Source organism: Entelurus aequoreus, linkage group LG08, assembly GCF_033978785.1.
Source record: "Entelurus aequoreus isolate RoL-2023_Sb linkage group LG08, RoL_Eaeq_v1.1, whole genome shotgun sequence".
NCBI lineage: Eukaryota > Metazoa > Chordata > Actinopteri > Syngnathiformes > Syngnathidae > Entelurus > Entelurus aequoreus.
Genome location: NC_084738.1, coordinates 51,688,012 through 51,694,142, shown reverse-complemented (window position 1 = coordinate 51,694,142; position 6,131 = coordinate 51,688,012).

Below are 6,131 nucleotides of genomic sequence, written 5' to 3'. Positions count from 1 at the left end.
GCTTTATTTGTTTTAGCGAGCCTCAGACTGGAACTGCAGCTTTCAGGAGAAGGAGTATGGGCCTGATTACTCTCCTCAAGGCAGTATATTAGGGCCTTTACTGTTCCTAATATACATAAACGACTTGTCATCGGCATGCGACTGTGAATTGTTCTTGTTTGCGGATGACTCGGCCTTGCTGGTATCAGACAGGGACAAGTCACAGGTGGAGAAAATCCTCAGTGCTGAACTCTAGAACTTGCACCTGGCTCGCTGACAACAAGCTATCCATACACTTGGGTAAAACGGAATCCATCCTGTTTGGGTCCCACATCAACCTTAAGAAAGTCAATGACTTCACTATAAAAGTGGGTGACATTGTTATCACCAGGAAAGATGAGGTCACCTACCTAGGTTCCATTCTAGAGGCTAATCTTTCCTGTGATAAAATGGCAACCAAGGTAATCAAAAAGGTCAACCAACGAACAAGATTTCTCTATAGAATCTCCTCTCTGGTCAACAAAAGCACCATGAGGATTCTGGCGGGAACTCTCGTTCAACCCTTTTTCGATTAGGCATGCACCTCCTGGTACCCTAGCACCTCCAAAACGCTCAAATCTAAACTCCAAACATCCCAGAACAAGCTAGTGAGATTACTTCTAGATCTCCACCCCAGATCCCACCTCACTCCTACCCACTTCTCCAAAGTGGGCTGGCTCAGGGTGGAGGACAGAGTAAAACAACTTGCACTGAGCCTAGTCTATAAAATCCGCTACACCTCCCTGATACCGAAGTACATGTCAAACTACTTCCTTAACGTAAATGACCGCCATAACCACAACACCAGGGGGAGCTCCACTAACCACGTTAAACCCAGATTCCGATCTAACGAAGGTCTTAACTCATTCTCTTTCTATGCCACATCAATGTGGAATGCGCTCCCAACAGGTATAAAAGAAAGGGCATCTCTATCCTCCTTCAAAACCGCAATAAAAGTACACCTACAGGCAGCTACAACCCTAAACTAACTAATCAAATGTAAACAATCAAATGCAGATACTTTTTCTTATGCCTCCTGATCTCTCTCTCTCTCTCTCTCTCTCTCTCTCTCTCTCTCTCTCTCTCTCTCTCTCTCTCTCTCTCTCTCTCTCTCTCTCTCTCTCTCTCTCTCTCTCTCTCTCTCTCTCTCTCTCTCTCTCTCTCTCTCTCTCTCTCTCTATGTCCACTACTTGCTGTACATATCCTACCAAGTCAGACCTACACTGTTCCAATATCCATTTCTCTGTTCTCAATTGTTGATGACTGATGATAACAACCAAACCCCCTCCACACCCCGGATTGTAAATAATGTAAATAATTAAATGTGATTATCTTGTGTGATGACTGTATTATGATGATAGTATATATCTGATAGTATACATCTGTATCATGAATCAATTTAAGTGGACCCCGACTTAAACAAGTTGAAAAACTTATTTGGGTGTTACCATTTAGTGGTCAATTGTACGGAATATGTACTTCACTGTGCAACCTACTAATAAAAGTCTCAATCAATCAATCAAAATGTCTTCTTGGACCACTGTCCTTAAATACCCTTTACACCAGGGGTCCCCAAACTACGGCCCACGGGCCGAATCCGGCCCGCCAGCGTCCAAAATCAGGCCTGCGGGAAGTCCCAAGTATAAAAAAAATAAATAAATCATTCTTATTTTTTCTTTTTTTTTTCTGTCTTTTCTTATCCACTTTGTACCGCTTGCTACTCACAGTGTCTCCTAGCCGCTCAGGCAAATCATATTGTCTAAAAATGCATTTTCTCATCGATAACGTGACATCATCGCGCGCGCGGAAAGTGCACTATATATATATATATATATATATATATATATATATATATATATATATATATATATATATATATATATATATATATATATATATATATATATAATATATCTAATATATATATATATATATATATATATATATATATATATATATATATATATATATATATATATATATATATATAATATATATATAAATTTTATGGCAGCAACACATTGCAAAAAAGTGGGCACAGGGGCATTTTTACCACTGTGTTACATGGCCTTTCCTTTTAACAACACTCAGTAAATGTTTGGGAATTGAGGAGACCAGTTTTTGAAGGTGGAATTTTTTCCCATTCTTGCTTGACGTACAGCTTAAGTTGTTCAACAGCCTCCGTTATTTATTATTATCCAGTATTTTAAGTTTCATATTGTGCCACATATTTTCAATGGGAGGCAGGTCTGGACTACAGGCAGGCCAGTCTAGTACCCGCACTCTTACTATGAAGCCACGCTGTTGTAACACGTGGCTTGGCATTGTCTTGCTGAAATAAGTAGGGGCGTCCATGATAACGTAGCTTGGATGGCAACATATGTTGCTCCAAAACTGTATGTACCTTTCAGAATTAATGGTGCCTTCACACATGGGGAAGTTACCCATGCCTTGGGCACTAATTACCCCATATCATCACAGATGCAGGCTTTTGAACTTTGCGCCAATAACAATCTGGATGGTTCTTTTCCTCTTTGGTCCGGAGGACACGACGTGCACAGTTTCCAAAAACAATTTGAAATGTAGACTCGTCAGACCACAGAAAACTTTTCCACATTACATCAGTCCATCTTAGATGAGCTCGGGCCCAGCGAAGCCGGCGGCGTTTCTGGGTGTTGTTGATGGTTTTGGCTTTGCATAGCAGAGTTCTAACTTGCACTTACGGATGTAGCGACAAACTGTAGTTACTGACAGTGGTTTTTTGAAGTGTTCCTGAGCCTACACTACCGTTCAAAAGTTTGGGGTCACATTGAAATGTCCTTATTTTTGAAGGGAAAGCACTGTACTTTTCAATGAAGATAACTTTAAACTTGTCTTAACTTTAAAGAAATACACTCTATACATTGCTAATGTGGTGAATGACTATTCCAGCTGCAATGTCTGGTTTTTGGTGCAATATCTACATAGGTGTATAGAGGCCCATTTCCAGCAACTATCACTCCAGTGTTCTAATGGTACAATGTGTCTGCTCATTGGCTCAGAAGGCTAATTGATGATTAGAAAACCCTTGTGCAATCATGTTCACACATCTGAAAACAGTTTAGCTCGTTACAGAAGCTACAAAACTGACCTTCCTTTGAGCAGATTGAGTTTCTGGAGCATCACATTTGTGGGGTCAATTAAATGCTCAAAATGGCCAGAAAAAGAGAACTTTCATCTGAAACTCGACAGTCTATTCTTGTTCTTAGAAATGAAGGCTATTCCACAAAATTGTTTGGGTGACCCCAAACTTTTGAACGGTAGTGTATGTGGTGATATCCTTTACACTCTGATGTCGCTTTTTGATGCAGTAGTGCCTGAGGGATCGAAGGTCACGGACAATCAATGTTGGTTTTCAGGCTTGCTGCTTACGTGCAGTGATTTCTCCAGATTCTCTGAACCTTTTGATGATATTACGGACCGAAGATGGTGAAATCCCTAAATTCCTTGCAAGACCTGGTTGAGAAATGTTGTTCTTAAACAATTTGCTCATGCATTAGTTCAGAATGTGGTTACCCTCGCCCTATCCTTGTTTGTGAATGACTGAGCATTTAATAGAAGCTGATTTTTATACCCAATCATGGCACCCACCTGTTCCCAATTAGCCTGTTCACCTGTGGGATGTTCCAAATAAGTGTTTGATGAGCATTCCTCAACTTTCTCAGTCGTTTTTGCCCCTTGTGCCAGCTTTTCGGAAACATGTGGCAGGCATCAAATTCCAAATGTGACAATATTTGCAAAAAATAAAGTTTTCCAGTTCTAACGTTAAGTATCTTAAGTATCAGTCCATTCAATTGAATACAGGTTGAAAAGGATTTGAAAATCATTGTATTCTGTTTTCACTTACGATTTACACAACGTGCCAACTTCACTGGTTTTGTTTTTTTTTTATTAATATTTATTTATTTATGACACATATTTAAAGCATGCACACTCTCTCAGCAACAGTTACAGTGATAATGTAAATCTCTTTCTGTATTAAAAAAATTAAAAATCATGATGATGAAAAGATATTACTGGGTAGAATGATTTCTGCATTATTGGTTTAATTGTTGTATAATAAAAATATGGCTTTGAAGTTGCCAACATTGAAAGTTTGGGGGGGGGGGACCCTCCTCCTGCAAGACTTTAGATTCAAGGTACTCTGTTTTGGCCTGGATCATCTTCCAAGGTGTTATCACAAAACAAGCAGATGGCTGTTTTGTTGATGAGAGTTTTGCTAAAGAAAAACAAATTATTATTGTTCTAACCAAGCTTGTAGTAGTGCACTCACTTGACGGGTGTCCCTTGGCTACCGTGCCACATCAGACCGAGATACTCTGCCTTTCCCTGTCCGGTAACCACACTAAAGCCATTAGCCTTTTAGTTATGCCTTCACGCTCTGCACAGATTGTTCTTGATTTTACCTGGCTTCATCGTCACATCCCACAGTCGACTGGGCTACCTGTAAAATTAGCAACTGCAGTATTTCTTGTCTGCCTTCTTTCTGCCCCCCCACTCCTCTCCCAGGATCGGTTCCTTGGCCCTCAGACTCTATTGATTTAATCCGACTCCCTGCTATTTACGAGGTATTTTGCAAAGACCGTGCTATGTCTCTACCACCACACTACCCCTATGATTGTGCCACAGATCTACTTCCAGGTTCTCCTCTGTCTAGTTCCCGACTAGATAACAGCTCCCTCCTTTCATGGATTGGTTATCGCGAGCTCAATAAGATAACGGTAAAGAAGAAATATCCTCTTCCGTTATTAGACTCTGTCTTTACACCTCTTTACAGTGCCGCTATATTTTCCAAACTGGATTTACGCAATGCATATCACTTGGACCGCATCAAAGAGAGAGACAAGTGAAAAACTGCTTTCAAGACCCTGTTAGGTCATTTAAAATACCTGGTTATGCCTTTTGGCCTCACTAACGGGCCTGCGGTTTTGATAAATGATGTGCTGCGTGATATGGTAGGCCACTTTGTTTCCGTTTAACTTGACGGCATTCTCCTTCTTTAGAAACTCACCTTAAACATGTCCACCGTCTACTGGAAAATCGTCTTTTCGTAAAGGCAGAAAAATGTGCTTTACATCCGTGCCAGTCTGGACCCAAGGATTAAAGACAAGCTGGTGGCACGCCATGACTCAATATATACACTTACAGCATGTGTATAAAACATTGTTTAGAGCGCTCTATAGGCTGAATAGATTGAATCCCTATTAGCTACAAGAAGATAAGATACCTATAGCTAGAATTTATTTACTATTTAGAATGCATAAATAAAAGAAAAACATGTGTGCTTGTTTTACAAAAGGATTATGAATGATTGGCAAAATTCCCAAAATAGAGGAAATGCACTTTTTATTTTTTATTTAGCCTATCATTCTTAATCCTTTTGTAAGACAAAAACACATGTTTTCTTGTTTAATGCATTCTAAATATTAAATAAACTCGATCAAAAGTCTGCTTACTATGTAGCCTATGATAGTCGCTCTATTCTGCCAATAAAGCCCTTAAAAATAATTCAAACATATAAATAAATATGCTGTAAATATACATGTAATTTAGTAACAAATACATTCATGATAACATGTAATATTTATGTATTTTGATCATTTTAAGCGTACGGTGGCTTACTAATTTCACAAACGCATCACAACACTAGCCTTTTTCTTTTAACAAGATCATTGATTACTACTCACGGCAGATGTCATGAGAGCAAACAAACATAATAAAACATCACTTACTGTACAATGTCAGCTTTCGCTGGGATGCCAACTGTTAGGATGTTCATAGATTCCCGCAAAGAAAAAAGCGGGGTGGAACAAAGCGTCTTGCAGGGTCTTTTTCGATGTTCCCGCGTCTAAGTTGGCTGTTAATGTGTACCAACTTCTCGGTTTAGGTCCACGTAATTTTACTATCCAGGTGAGAGGCATGATTTATAATCTATTATTAACTTTCACAAGCTCAGAGGCGAGAAAGCAGCTCAGCAGCTGATGATGTCAATACAGCAGCATAAGGAAGTCGCCTCTCTCTGATTATTGTGCCGCTAAAGGTAGGTCCTTGATGTTGGCGCTAATACTTGGTTA